Source organism: Solanum pennellii, chromosome 7 (genome assembly GCF_001406875.1).
Source record: "Solanum pennellii chromosome 7, SPENNV200".
In the NCBI taxonomy this organism is placed as follows: Eukaryota; Viridiplantae; Streptophyta; class Magnoliopsida; order Solanales; family Solanaceae; genus Solanum; species Solanum pennellii.
In genome coordinates, this window is record NC_028643.1 from 36,147,748 (window position 1) to 36,162,147 (window position 14,400).

A 14,400-nucleotide genomic window follows, 5' to 3' on the forward strand; every position below is an offset into this window, starting at 1 on the left:
TTGATTACAGAAACATAAAATCTCAAGCTAACATTGCTAGCGAAATCAAAAGTATACGAGAAATAACCTGAAACATTAAATAATGTGCAGAGACTAAGTCATGATAAAATTGTAATGATGGAGAATACGCATACACTAAAATCTGAATATAGATAATTGTAAGTTTGAATACAAAAAAAAAAAGGCAAACTCAATGACTAGAGTTGGAACTAACTATGTCTGAAATACACCTCTAAATGGACTAGAAATACTTTGACATGCCCCAGCTAGATCTAGCAAAATTGAAACTAAAGTTAAAAACAATAAAAATAGTCATGTCACTTGTCCTCGTAGGATGAGAACTCACCACTAATGTTGTTGAACTAATGATCGGGAACCGATCTATGTGTCATTTGAATCTTGAGCACTAGAACCTAATTCACAAGAAGATGAAGCGCAGAATATGCGTTTGTACTTGAAACGTACCAAACATGAAGGATAGAGTAATACTGAACAATAACATAACTAAATCAAAGCATCTAAACAATAACACGATTTGAACATAATAAGGATAGGGAAAGTATTGTACATGAATTAACTTAATGCAATGACCAAGTTGATAACATGGTGCGACAGAATACTGAACTTTAATGATAACATGGCCAATGAAATAGAAAGTGACTGAACTATAAGGAGCTAGTAATAACCGACTTAAAACCATATGAGCTAAATGGTGAGTACGTTGTATGCACCTCATCGAGAAGAACCAATATACCCTGCCACACATATATAGGCATGCTTACATAATGAGTAAAATGATGTGCACATAGGGGACTTACACTCTATAGGGCACGTATCTCTGTGACTTGGGGGGTGGCTGACTCTAGTCCACTCGGTATTAAGCTTCACATATGATTAAGCAATTAACATGTTATGACTGAAATGTTGTAACACTAGATAGCTCAAAAGTGACATGCAAACTGTGAATGGAACATTAATTTTCTGATAATAATGCACTCAAAAATTGAGGCATGTTCTTATGTAATTGAATTAACTAAACTAGCATTCGTAATTCATGAACTAGAAGAACTTCATAACTAGGGTTACAGGTTTATGCATGAAACTTGGACAAATCGATACTGAATTCATGTTAATACGATTTGTATCATTGTAATAGCTAAAATCCAACATTTCTAACATTAAAACAACCCTAGGTAAAACTAATAAATACGGGAAAAAATCGACCGACAAACCGTCTATGTAAGGGAAATCTAGACCCTAAAAGTTCAAATCTGGTCCCAAACAAGCAACCGAGACAAGAAAAATCTGGTCTTCAATCATCCTAGAAATTGCCATCGCTACTGGTCAATGAGGAGAGTTCAAACTCTTTTCCAGATATCTTGTTGTGCAGGTTGCTAAAACTCTTTTGTGACCTTCCGCAACCTATCTCTAGTTACTCTTTAGAGACAAGTGTGACCTGGTCCAAGAATATTAATAGATACCATTGATAATATCCTCTTAGAATAGCTCTAGCGACCATAACAAGCTGGTCTTAGAGTTGTTCTAGGAACGAGCAACAACCTAGTCCTAGAGTTGTTCTAGGGACGAACAAAAACCTGGTAGTAAAATTGCTATATAGACGAGCAACAATTTTTTTCCTTGATTGAACTTTAGAGACAGCCAATAATTATGGTCTCTAACTTATCTCCATTGATCCTACAACTATTGTTATCACAAGAGCCTATCAAATATAAAATTATATACAAATAAAAATCTGGATAAAAGAAATAATGTAGAAAGGGTTGCAGAGCGATAAAAATAAAAATTGTACTTGACTAAAATAAATTTATGAGCACCATCATATGATGTAAGTTTCAATATTTGCATAATCAAACAAAAACATAGATAATATTCATACCAAAGTAAGAATGAGTTAGTCCATATCTTCTATGCTTGTGTCTTCACTGAAGAATGAACGGAAGTTGGGCAAAGAACACAGAGGTCGTTTGGTTGGGAACTAGTTACCCCTGGATAAAATGTCTTGGTATTGGTTATCTTGGGATAAACTTATCCCATCATGTATATGGGATAACTTATCCCAAACACTATACTATAAATGGTGGGATAAGTTATCCCAAACATGTCAATAAAACAAGACATCTAAATTTTATCCTAGGAATATTTTTTTTTATTATGTAATGACTATTTATACTTATCCCTGACACCAATCGAGCCCTTAAAGTTTAGTCTTTGTCATGTCATATCCAAAAACATATCTACAAAATCTGCAAGAAATAAAAAAAAAATCCATTAGAAAAACTATTAGGTACATCAATCAACAATCCAACAACAGAGAAGTCTAAATAGAAAATCTTAAGAGATGAGCTGGATGAGCAACAAGTTGACAAAAAAGTATAAAAGAGAGAAGCTGGTAGCATTGTTGTGTTGCAGATGTGCAGAATATTTTACGTTAAGTAAACATATACAACCAACACATATCAATAACCCTGTCTAGGCACACGATAAATGTGAATTTTATCTGGCGCACGGAGGCCGGAATGGCGAGAGCGACGACGAGAAAAGTCAGCATTGAGAACCCATTGATGGATTTTCAAAAATAAGGAAAGAACGTGAACCAAAAAAAAAAGTTGTGTGACTACGATATGGAAAGCACAGCTGGTAACACCGGAGGGCGAGATGAACTGTTTACAAACTCTACAATTTTGGAAGTTTTTACTCAGCTCGAACCAATCCAATTGCTTAAGGAGAGGAAATGGATTCAGGGGTGAAATCAACTGTTAGGTTGAAACCAAATGAGGGTGAAGAAAATGGTGTACACAGATGGCTGTTCGACGACTTCAGTTCTCTGATGCAGATTTGCGTGGAGATTTGTACTAACGATTAGAGAATTTTGTTAGGAACATGTGGAGTTTGGAACAGGGTAAAGCCAGCCAATGGAACAGTGGCCTTCGCTAACTGAAAAGGCATGGAGCGTCACTCCAAAGAGCAATGGAATAGCGATAACTGAGACGCACAGAGGACAACATCGTCGAGCACAACTATTGAAGCGATATTAATAAAAAAAATCCTACAGGAACAAAGGAAACTACAGTTTCCTAAGGAAGGTGAGAATGTAAGTCTACATATATAATAGAGTCGGCCTATAATGTAAATGATCTCTACTTTGAATTCTTATTCCCTGTTTAATCTTTAACTCATTCATACAAATGTCATGGCATGTTCCGAATCACAAGAGGCATCACGAAAAACATTAACATATATTATACTATATGTTATAAGCATTTAAATAAGAGCTGAACAAGAAAAAACTAAGATGACCATTAATGTTCTTATTTTTTACTCAAAGTTCTGGCTGAGCTGTTTGGAACATGCTTTCAAAGATATATTTGGTATTATTAAATGTGATTGCTTTGAACATTTACGAAAATATGATTCTAGCTGAAATCCAGAAAGTGACTACTAATTTTAAAAAGACATTGTATAAATGGGACTTGCAGAAGTAGCCTGTAAGGTATATGTTAGAGTCAAGGATCCTAATAGAAGGGAATTTGAGCAAGCGTGACTTACGACTGGGTAGATTCAAACAATCATGAGTAAACATAGCATATCAATTGGACACAAGTTAAGCTGGATGAACAACAAAATGGGTAACAGAAAAGCTTGAGGCAGTGTTGCAGCAGTGCAGAAATTATTTTTAGAAAAAGTTTGTGCCCTTATGAAGAAAATGGTAAAACAAGGAAAATCATAAGCAGCAACACAAATTAACATGAAAAGCAAAGGAGGGACCACTGAGTCGCATAGCTATTACATTTACAGAATAATTTGTGGTCAATATGGAATTTTTTGTGCACTACTTATAGAATGAAACTTAGCAACAAGGGACCATTAAGGCTACAAAGGAAAATAGAGTTAGAAGTGAAACATGGTGCAAGAAAAGGAACAGTTGAAGCAGATTTACACAAATTTACAGAGGCACAATATTCTTAAGAGACGAGAAGGATGAACAAAAATTAGGCAAAACATGGTAAAACAGAGAAGCTCACAGCAGTGTTTCAGTAGTGCAGAAATTTAAAAATAAACTAGTGCAGATATTCAAAAACAGATCCCATCTCTACTCCAGATCTTTTCTCTAGTAGTCCAGATCTTTTCTCTAGTACCTTTCTTATAGCTGATTCACGCCTAAATGTAATATAAGAATTTTAATTAAAAAATTGAAAACATAACAAATTTGCTGAATGCTTGAGATTAAAATGTTTGAAAGGCGGAGACTTTGGAACTCTATGACACTAAGCTATAACGGGCAGCAAAAAAACAGAACTTAGACAAGTACTAAAGAGAGATTCGAACAATAGTTGAACAAGTAGACCTCTGATATACGATCAAAATCACAAGAAAAAGTTGAACTAGGAAATTTTTTAGGCTATTCTGGAGCAATAATGACGAAATTGGATCAACTTGAGCAGAAAAATGAACAACTACTACGCATTTAAACTAGCTGAATGAAAAATGAAAATAAATCGAAACATGATTGACGAAAGTTTTTGACAGAAACAGAAATCTAAACTAATGATACATAAACCTACTAAACAACATTAATCCATATATCGCCATGAAACAAAAATCAAACTCGAACGAAAGCAAATTACAACAAGGACTAATAATCAGATACTTATGAAATCAAATGGAAACAAAATATAAAATAGAATAGACAAGGAGAAATTATAAGTAAATACTTAGAAAAGTACTAAAGGAAGGTTTGAACAATAGTTTAACAAGTAGACGTAATAAGTGCTTATGCTCCTAGATGTTTCGATGATCTCCTCACAAGTGTGCGGACCTGGTCCTCTACAGAGTATGAAAACTCGTCCAATTGTCAAATGTTGTACAAATGTAAAATCTGTCGGTGTCAGATAGTTTGTGAAGCAGCAAAGTACTTCAACAATCAGAAGCGACGAGGTTATTTGTTAGATGGGTAATAACTCTTCATCATATATATCAAACAAACAACAACAATATTGACTCATTCATTGAAAGAGATATATTTTCAAGCTTCAAAACAACAAGGTACTTGATAGAAATGTTTCTATTGCATACTGTACTTGCTGCATTTGTTTTCCTGTAATCATTCATATATAGTAGGTTTCGTTTCACTTGTGAAAGAAACATTTCCAACTTCTGTAAATCATTATATGAACTTAGTTAAAAGGTAATGTAGGTTCTTTCTCTCAAAATCTATATTAATCAGTTAAGGATTAGTATAAGTGGGATGTGTTGTATCTGCCCTAGCTTAGATAAGTCATCGAAGACATTGCTTAGTGTTGATATTAGCACGCTAATCTCGTGTTCTAACTGTCTTTTATCTTTGTTTGTTGAAGATTAGTGAAAGCAGTTTGAAAAGTCTTGTTGAGAACATATCGTTTATAGCAAGGAGGTTTCCAGGCAAAGTTGCTTGTCAGTGTTTACTTTCTTCATATGTTCTTACTGATTTTCATTACAGTATTGAGGACCTGGTCCCATCAATATAAGTGGACGCATACATTCCAACACGTGGTATTAGAGCTTGAATTTTCACTTTGGTTCACACAAAGAAAAGGAAAGATCCTGACGTAATGGATGCACCATCAAATATAGAGGAAGGATAGTCTTCGACCACACCACAAGGGTACAACGGTCAGTACTATGGCATGAGTACATCAATGCTAAGGACACAAAGCTGTGACATCATTCTTGATGTACCTTACTTTCCTATTAAGGAAGTGAAGAATGGCGAGCTTACCACCACAGTTGTAAAAATGAGAAATGAGTACAATGAAGCTGATAGAAAAAGGATTGGAAAGAACTGCAAAGCCTAAAAGATTTTGGTTGTGGAATTAGAGATGATGAATACAACTGGAACTCTGTATGTGAGACCACCAAAAAATTTTGGATTGTCTAAAAACAGCTCATTAGGAAACTAAACGAGTAAAGTAGTCGAAGCTTGACATTGTCACTAATCAGTATGAGAATTTTGTTATGAAGGAAGGTGAAACCTTCTACGAGATGAACTTATTCTTTGGTGCCACCACCAATGAGCTCACGTGCTTGGGTGAGCCTTAACCTGTCTACAAGCAGGTTAGCAAGTTCCTTATATCTTGGGAAGGCAAAGTAGACACAATAAGAGAGGCAAAGGATCTGATGAAGCTTCCTATGGACGAGTTGATTGGGAATCTCCAAACCCATGAGATAACTAGGAAACAAGGAACAAGGTTGAAAAAAAGGAAAGAAAGAGAAGTCTATTTCATGGAAAACATCTCAAAGAGTGATGACTGAGGAGGAAACTGAGACAGCGTACGTCACAAAGATGATTCAAAAGATCATAAAAACTTGGGGTTTCCAAAAGAAAGCCTCCCTTGTAACTAACTTTCAACTAAGGAAAGATGTAAGTAGGGTCAAAGAAGAGTTCAGTCACTCCCTAAAATGGTCTTACTATTCCAGGATACTCTCTAACCAGTCTCATCAAAGATTCATTGGAAAGAAGAGACTGTGGTCTAGATCTATAGAACCTCCCTATAATCCCCATAGTAAAAACACGTCTATATCGGATAATATCTTGTGTAATCATTGCGGCCATTATGGTCATCCAAAAGAGAAGTGTGAGAAGTTGAAAAGAACGAAAGAAAGGCATGAGAAGTTTGTCAGATTTGAAAACAATGAAAACTAGGAACACGTGGGACCAAGTCCTCATATTAAATTTTTGAAAACTGGAAGTGATAAAAAGAGGGAAGACAAGGGACCTGGTCCCCGCTCTTTTCAGCAAGAATAATTTACCTCGTTGGACAAGAAGGTATTTTGGTAAGCCTTTTGATAGTTATTCGGAACACCGACTAAAGTGGTCGGGTTCCTAAGAATAATAAGTAATTCTTATGTACATGATAGGAAGAAGTCACTGATGGTACATGGACAGTCGATGCTCAAGGCACATGATAGGAGATACTTCAAACTTTATCTCTTTAAAAGCACACCAAGGTGATGGTGTGCCGTTTGGCAATGGAAAGAACGCTTATATTCTTGGAAATGGCAGGATAGGTAGATCTGCTGACAATTCGATAAACAATGTTCAGTATGTGGAGGGCCTCAAATATCATCTTTTGAGAGTATCTCTAATTTATGATAAAAGGAATGAAGTCAAGTTCATGGCTAACAATTGTTTGGTTACAAATAGTATGACAAAGAAAGTTGGAGTAAAAAACATGTATGTTGCGGACCTTGATTTTATAAAAGGAGAAGATCCTTCTTGTGTAAGTTCTCAAACCGATAATGATGATCTGTGGCACCGACGTCCAGGTCATGTTTGTTCTACTTAGCTGATAAAATTTGTTGCAAAGGACCTGGTTTGTGGACTGCTACGCTGAAGTTCACCAATGATAAAGTTTGTAGTGTCTGTGCAAAAGAGAAACAAACTAAGTCATCTTTCAAGGCCAAGAGGGAAGTTAGCACAACCAGACCTTTAAAGCTCCTTCACATGGACTTATGTGGACCTATTTGAATATAAAGCAGAGGAGGTGATAAATACATTCTTGTTATTGGTGATGACATCGCTAGATTTAAATGGAGCATGTTCTTGAGAACAAAATATGAAAGGGCTGGAACTATGATCATATTTTCCAAAGCCATTCAATAAAAGTTAAACTACAAAATTGGGAGCATATGATTTTGACCATGGCACAGTGTTTGAAAATTCTTAGATTGATGGATCTTGAGCTGAAAATAGCATCAACTACAACTTCTCAGCACCAAGAACTCCTCATCCAAATAGGTGTAACGCCCTGATTGTACACAATAGAAGTTAGAGAACCCTCAAGTCGTTACGCGAAGTACTCGACCTCACAGAGGTCTTGTATAAGCCTCTTAGCATACCTTCATCTCATAATCATATAATAGCGGAAAATGTAAAATTTTTTAGAGCACATAACGCTAAACTTCACTTCATTTGAAAACCATATTTAAATAGTTAACACTAAATCTCATTTCGCTAGCTTAGACTCAACAACAATGGACTAGAATAGGGACACTACCCTTACCAATATAGAAATATAACCTATACTATTAAATAAAACTTAATAGGCATCTGACATGAAGATCCTTGATTCATAAGGACCCTCTTGATCTTGGGGAATATCTAACCAAGCTCTTCACTTTAGGTAAGATCATCTAGCCATCACGAGCTACAGTTTGTATAGAAAGATTAAGAAGAATGGTATTAGTACAAGAATGCACTGAGTATGATAACCATCCAAAAACATGCTTTAAAGGAGGACATTTAGGTAGAAACCATGTATATGTATTTTAGTAAAACTTCATGAACATTGATACAATGCAACAATATAGTTCACATACATCATATATACATGAGTACTATTCATAATAACACATAAAGTTCTTTATTACATTTTGAGGAACATTCATTACATACAACATATTACCTCCCTTTTTACCTTAACTTATTTCCTTAAGAAACCCTCAAGTAATACTTAGTACAATGTATCACCTTAAGGTCACCCAAAATATACTTTCACATAGCCTTCATCAATACAACCATATACATATTCATAAATTCATAAACATATCATAAGACATAATCTTCACATAAGTCCCACCACCTAAGACAACCCCCAAGTCACACTAGTGCAATGTGTAGGTAGCATCCCATAATACTACTTACACGAAGTGTTCCTAAGAAGCCACCTAGATTACGCACATCATATTCATCAACTCATAACATCTTCATTTTAGATTAGACATAAGACCAAAATACTTCATAACATCATATAAAAACTCATTTGTTTACTACATCTGTAGTCATAATTCATTTAATTTATATCATAGGTAAACCACCCTCAAACCCCTTCACAAGCTTACTTGTTCAATGTACACATGGAGTCCCATACCCCCACATATACAAAGAAAACCCATTGGGAAGTCATACGTGTAATTTACATGCATAATCATAGTTCATGCCGTGACATAGGCAAAATTAACCTTAACGTTCTTTCATACTAATCATACATAAACATAAGTCTTTATTTCATAAGAGGCTCCACTCCTATCATTTCTTGAAGTTCACTAGTGCAATGCATGGGTAGGGTCCATTGCCCTACATATATTTGTTGTAGTGTATGCATCCACCAGGTCCTCAATAGAGTAAAGTCATACAGTAAAGAACAAATGTGGAAACATAAACATTGACAAGAAACTTTTTGTGAAAAAATCCTTGCTCAAGGGAGAAAAACCACAACCTGTTCTCAACAGGACTTCTCAAACTACTTTCACTATTCTTCAACAAGCAAAAGTAAAAGTCGGTTACAACAACAGATTAGCCTGCTAATCTCCCAGTAAGTTATACTCCCTATCACTTATCTGAGACTGAGCAGATACAACCCTGGACTTTATACTAATCCAACCAGATTAATATAGATATAGAGTAAGAACCTAAGTTACCCTTAACCTAGCCCTTACAATTATTCATCTAAATTTGAAACGTTTCTTTCACAATTTAAACAATCCTACATTGTAAGAATCATTACAGGCAACTTAATATAGCAAATCTGAAAGGCAAAATAGTCTGGGGGACCCTTATACTTGTATCAGCTTGTATTCTGAACCCTTATACTTAGCCCTTTGTCAGCTTGACCCTTAAAATAAATTAAAATGAGACTGTTAAGCCCCTCCAACCATGTGTGTAGCTCACTCTCTATTATATAATTGACATGTCATATACACGTCAGATATATTAATGCCACATCATCTTATTTCATAGTATTTTTTAAAATTATTAACAAAAATTATGTATAAAATGTAAAATAATAATATTTTAATTTATTACTGGCATTTATAATTATCCCTATATTCACAATCAAAAGAAAGCCATCACCGGCGGCGGCGGCACCATTTTTGTCGGCGGCATCGCCATTTTTTACCAGTAAAATAACATACTTTCTCCCTCATCCGTCTTTATATCCGCCGCACAACATCGCTATTTTTATTTTCTCCTCCAACTCCCACAGTAACAACAACCAAAGCCACTTAACAGTCATGTCTGGCTAACCTTTTCGTAATCCGACACTGACTATTGTATCAACACCCCAAATTGCTAACAAATACAATTTCACACCATCCTCTGACGTGAATCTCGTCGAATAGACCCAAAATTCACATAAGATTTTCTTGGGTTACTGAAATCGATTGAAAAAAGATAAATTTAAGGGATTAGAAGGAGACGATTCATGTGAAAGATTAATGATGGGAATCTCCTCTCAATTGAAAATTGCTATGAGACCTGATGTCACCAAAGTGTCAAACTAAAATAGGGCTAAAAAAGATGACTATATTGTGGAGAAAGAAAAAGTTTGCACAGCGATGGTGGGAGAAAAAAAGGGTTTGGCAGCGATAGCGAGAAAAATAATGTTTGGCAGCGATGATGGTGGTTCCTAGAAAAGTGGGTGGGGATGAAATTGGTTCTTTTCTTTTCTACAGTTTTTTTATTATATTATTTTAATAATTAAAAAATTTAAAGTTTAAAATATAATGTTCACTCGCCTTAAATTTGTCTAATTACACTCTCTCACCAACTCAATTATTTTAATGCCACATAAGATGTTCAATGGTCAAAGGGGTTTAATATATTGTGTTTTATTTAGTTTAGGGATCCAGATGACAAATGGCTAAGTAGAAGGGTTCAAAATACAAACTGATACAAGTATAAGGGTCAACCAAACCATTTAGAAAATATGAATTTTGCTGTTCTTGAAGCTTGTAATTTCTCTCTTTTAATGAATGGATGAATCTTGTCGTTTTTTGTTTGATATATAACATAAAGAGTTATTACCCATCAAACAAAAAATCTCGTGGTTTATGATTGGTTATGTATTCTGCTGCTTCACTAACTTTCTGACGCGGATACACTTTCTAGTTGTTCAGCACTTTTGACTACTGGACGAGATTCATACTCTACAGAGGACCAGGTCCTTGCACGTGTGAGAAGTTCATCAAAACATCTAAGAGCATAAACACTTATCAATTTCTACTGTTTTTGATAATGACATATAACCTGCATAACTCCTCAGGTGAGTGTACAATCATTCATTCATATGACCATAAACAATAAGCATTATTCTAATGGCCAATGAAATCTCCTTCACACTATCAAGTCCCTTTATTGAGTTCAGCAGAGTTCTTCCTCGAAGATGTCTCTCTCTTGGTAATCTTATGAATATTTAGAGAATTGAAAATCCAAATATAGTTTACAAAATCTTGAGTTTGTGTTTTGGTGAGAAGACTATATGAAATACACACAAACTCCTTGGGACCGCCCATTGGCTGAGAGCCTGCTTTTCTGGAAGGATGTGCACCTACAACATTAGAAGTGGCAGCTTTTTTGACAAGTGTTTTGTTGCCCTTTCACATATGCAGTCTTGTAGGGACCAGGTCCTTTGCAAACTTCTTTATTAATTCTTGAAAGGCTTGCTGGCTAACTTTCTTCTTTGAATGAATGAATTTAATATGATGTTTGTCATGCTAAAAATATCACACATAAAGAGTTATTATTCGTTAGACAAACACCGTCATCCACTCTAATTGGTTCAGTACACTGACGCCTCATCAACCTTTGACACGACAACTTTACAGTTGTACCCCACTATAGATCTGGATGAGCAAACTCAGACAAGGACCAGGTCCCTACATTTGTGAGAATCATCAAAACACCTAGAATATAACATTTTCCCCATTTTTGATTATAACATATAAATAAACCTCACACTGAGCTTATCATTCGTTTCACTGTCAGCATTCCCAGTAACAAGGATTTGGTTCCTTGGTAGATGTTTAAGTTTGTTAAATCATCAAAACATAAAATGAGCGCCAGACAAACATTTTCACCTTTTTTGACTATAACAGACATATTCACAAATTCCCCCTATAATCAAGAACTCTTGGGGTAACTGGAGTTTCATCATCCCTTAAGTTTGTCAACTCATCAAAACGTCAACATAGGATTTCAAACGTTTTGATAATGACAAACTTGATCGACTTCTTCCTCCTGTCGGCAGGACCATGTCCTCTTTATTTAGCTAGAATTAATTTCCCCTATCGCCATGACCCACGTCCTTGTCCTCTTCATTTAGCTAGCATTGGTTCCCCATATCGACATGATTCATGTCCATGTCCTCTTCAATTAATTAGCATTGATTCCTCTTATCGGCATGACCCATGTCCTCTTCAAATAGATAACTCATTGCATCATTAATCTCATACCTTAACAATTTTCCCCTTTTGACATCCTAAGAAGGGTTAAAGTAGTAAACCAAAATGACATAAATGTAGTTCCAGCAAATTCATGGACACTTGGGAAACATATAGCATGAGTAAAAAATGTGTAAAGTAATGAGACAAGCCAGTGGAAGCAAGACACTCTTCAATAATAAATAAAAGACCAACCATCATAACATTGTAGATATCATTAAGAATGAGAACCGAGACAATGTCTACTGAGTTTCAATAAATGAAGATTGAAAGAAAAATTTAGGGAGAGAATGGATTACTTGTATTCAAGGGATTGAAGAATAGAATTAATAAAGCATATCTCTTAGCACAAGATTTTAAGAATCTTATCTTAACGTTTAGCATGTTGTGCTGCCCAACCTTTATGTTGAATCTTCAGGACTGCCATTTTTTTAACCTGGTCCCTCAGGTAGTTCTGTTTGAGCCTTTAAGCATTAGGCAACCCATTTCAGTATCTTAGTTAGCAAGATCATCTGTCATAGCTTCCAAACATAGACTGATTTTCTCATAACAGAAAGATTTGGTAACACAAACTCACTCAAGGCCTCCGAGATGAATAGATCACTAGTTAAAGAACAAAAAAGTTTCTTCTTTTTTTTAAAACCGACACCTTCCTTTTCAGACTACTTTGAGTTCTCAGAAGATCAACTTATCCACTTTTGAACATCATCTTTTCCACTTCTTCATTTTTTTTGAGGGTCAGGTCCCTCTTCACACTTAAAACATTTTCATAAGAAGATTATCCAGTAAGGCTAAAGGTTTTAACAATTTGAAGTATTTTGATAAAAGAGAAAAGAGAAATTTAAAACACCCTGATATTTGGAAGGTCAATTGATTTTTCTCGGAAATAGAAAGGATTTTGGAATATATAGAAAGAGAAAAGGAAGTATCATTTTGGCACTCAAAAGATGGGACAACACTCAGATACCTGAATAATAGACATGTGGCAATTTCAAGGTTCTCATGCATAACTCAAACTGCAATGTTAAGAGTGCTAACCTTCGAGAGAGGTCCCTCTCTGTAGTTTGAATGCCATTGCCTAGATATGTCCTGACCTCCCTTTACCTTCAGCCTTTTTTCCATGTGTATACCTACAAAAGGTATGAAATTAAACTTGCTAAATCATACATAACTGAGAAGCATGAATACATACTCCCTTTGCATATTCATGAAAGAGTTGATTGCTTCACGAAGGATCCATTCAAGAAGGTTTTATCATTTCCATCATCAACTTGATTATTTAAGCCAAATTTTTGTGAACATCAGGTTGCTTGTTGTTCGACAAGAGTTGAGTCCATCCAGCTGCACTTGCTACATTTATTTTCTTAGTTGATGAAAGAGCAATTCAATCTCTCCTTTTAATTCTCCATAAGTGAAAATCAGTCTGTATCATAATCTACTCTTGAGGTAATATTTCTATTAACTTTATACCCAACATAATCAATCATTACCATGTACTCCAAATAAAAATATCTTTTGATGGACAAAATAGGACCATTTCCCCTGTTTTCTTCAAATATCTTTGAATTCTACTAGCAGCCGTCAAAAGAGATTTCATTGTACATGAGTAGAGTCTTTGAACCCGGTTCATCAGCATCCAGCTTCAAGTTAGTGCCCAAGAAAGTATGAATTGTCTAGGAACCCATATAATTAAATATTTTCAGCAGCTTCTTTGATCTGGTTCTAGGTCCCTTTCTTTGTTCCGACATCAATTTCCCTGATAATGTTTTGCGATCTTCTTTCCTTCATCTAAGTCACTGTGAGTACATACTAGTCCTATTTTATGACTTTAGTGAAGATGTCAGACACTCTATCTTCAACTTTGGAAAACACCATGATGACATTGCCCGTCTATAACATTTTCTTGCCTTCAAGTATATTATGTCATTTGAGCAGCTCACAAATGTACTTTGCTTGATCTACAGCTCCAAGAAGAGATTTAATTCTTCCATTATGCTCATTTCAACAGTCACTGTAAATGAGTGATATAAACTCATTACACACACCTCAAAAATTGCCTCAAAGATGACATCGTCAATTTGTAATCATCAACTCCTTTCATGTTTAATTCAAAGAGAGGTT

The 14,400-nt window shown here is 35.3% G+C and overlaps 1 long non-coding RNA gene across 2 annotated transcripts; it reads right to left on the bottom strand.

The window, feature by feature from the left end:
* Window positions 1-1,842: 1,842 nt before the first annotated feature.
* Window positions 1,843-10,430, bottom strand: LOC114078090. 2 transcript variants are annotated; one of them, XR_003579636.1, is made up of 3 exons: window positions 10,085-10,430; window positions 7,245-7,419; window positions 1,843-2,264 (listed from the first exon to the last, which is right to left on the bottom strand). It is a non-coding gene; the product is annotated as an uncharacterized LOC114078090 (long non-coding RNA). The 2 variants fall into 2 exon arrangements; XR_003579637.1 differs by having other exon boundaries at window positions 9,973-10,430.
* Between the last annotated feature and the right edge of the window lie 3,970 nt (window positions 10,431-14,400).